We start from the raw sequence: 2,134 nt of genomic DNA on the forward strand, positions 1-2,134 counted from the left end.
CCCACGACCAAAATCTAATAAATTAGCAACTATTCCCAAAAGTGTAAATCATGATAATTAAAATTAAAATAACTCCAATTGGGGAAAAAGTTAAAATGATTAAATGTGGTCTATTTAACATAAGATCTCTTTCCTCTAAAAGTCTGCTAGTTAATGACTTGATTGGTGATAATCACATTGACTTGTTTTGCCTTACAGAAACCTGGCTGCAGCAAGAGGATAATGTGAGCAGAAACGAGGCAACTCCTATCAAAGTAAAAAAAGTAAAAAAACAAGAAAAAACACTGTACTTGGTTTTCCAAGTTTGAAGATGTTTTGCTTCCCATCCAGGAAGCTGTCTCAATTCAAAATGTCTGGAGTATGGTTTGAGTTCCAGGCTTATAGAGTGGCACAAACAAAAGCCTTGTTATGGCGTAGAAAACATTAAAAATGAAACCAGAAGAATGGGTCCACCCTTTAGGAGTGGGGAGTCGTTAAGATCTTGTTAGCCTGCAATACCCAATAAAATAGCAATTAACAAGGCCTTGTTTGGTCCACTCTATAAAACCTGGAACTCAATGCTAATTCTGACATTTTTAATTGAAAAAGCTTCCTGGATGGGAAGAGAAACGTCTTCAAACTTGGACACTAAGTCCAGTGGATTGATTTTAACCCCTTTTTTGGAATTGACTACAACCTGGATGACTGATAATCTTCACCAACAATGTAAAGAAATAATAGGATTTCCTCACAACCCTCTCCTGTATGACCAATTTTTAATATCCTTCAGGATTACTTTAACAGAGTTTTCCTCCCCCAAAAGGATTTTACCTATTAAAGAATATTAAAGAATCTGTTTCACTTTCTCTCTCCTCTGTGTTGCTGAGCAGTGCTGCAGAGTGCAAAAGTTGAATTTATTTCCTTTCAAAGGTTGAAGGTTTTTCAAACTTTAAAAATAGAAAGCTGGCTCCTTGGTTTAATGCAGAGCTGCGAACTCTGAAGCAAAATGCTAGGAAACTGGTGAGAATATGGCGCTCCACAGGCCTACAGGAATCCTTCCTAGTCTGGAAAAATAGTTTACTGCTGTATAAGAGGACCCTTTGTAAAGCAAGAGCAGCATATTTCTCCTCATTAATAGAGGAGAATAAGAATAATCCTAGATTTCTTTTTAATACAGTTGCCAAACTCACCCAGAGCCATAGCTCTGTTGAACCGTCCCACCTGCTCCCCTCCTGCTGAATTAATGAATATATTTATTGGGTAATCTGAAAATAATTTCAGTAGTTCTTCATGTACTGTAAATATAACTAAATAAAATGAACCAGATATTAAACAAACCAAAAACAAGTCTCATCTCATATCCTGTCAACTGAGTTGTAGAATCTTCTCCCTAAGGACAGCGGAGACAGAGGACACTCTGAGTTTACTGGAGAAAACCTGCTGCTGACCAGGTTAGCTCTGGGAGGATGTTACTATGGCAACAGAAACAGAGGATGAGGAAAACTCTCTTTAACAAACGGAAAAGTCAGAGTTTCCCTGTTTTCAGGGTTAGAGAACTTAGCGTTTTCGGTAAACCTGCTTTGTGAAACGGAGCTAAACTAGATCTATCCTCTATTCGCTGGGTCTGACTCACTAGCTCCCTCTAACGGTTTAAGGCCCCTTTATAGCACTAAGATACAGTAGTGCAGTGCTGTCCCTGGAGAAGCAGCCCAAAAACAATGACATGTCAGACCGCTCTGTGTTGTTTACCCAATAATTCCTTTATTTCCTTAATGTCATCTACTTTCTGCTGTTTGATCTCAGGGAGGAAGGATTAATAAATAAATAGAAAAAGCCGTTTCAGAGAAACAGCTAAATGTGAATGCCTTTTTTTGCTAAATGAAAAAAGAAAAATTAGCTAAAGAAACTGAAAAAGGGAAAAAAACAGAAATTAGCTGAAGAACATATGAAAATGTGATAGGAAGTAATCAGAAACTTCAAACTGCAGAAAACAATTGAATCATCAGAAGATTTGTAAGGTAGAATCATTTGGCAAAACAATGGCAGAAACAGACTCATCTTAAAAGCAGAACATTTCGTGAAATTTGTTTAACCAAAAAGCATCTGTTTACCTGGGAGTTGACAGAAGTTCAACTGAAAATATTCTTTAAAAGAC

This window comes from Cyprinodon variegatus, unplaced genomic scaffold (assembly GCF_000732505.1).
Source record: "Cyprinodon variegatus isolate N-32 unplaced genomic scaffold, C_variegatus-1.0 Scaffold996, whole genome shotgun sequence".
Lineage (NCBI taxonomy): Eukaryota > Metazoa > Chordata > Actinopteri > Cyprinodontiformes > Cyprinodontidae > Cyprinodon > Cyprinodon variegatus.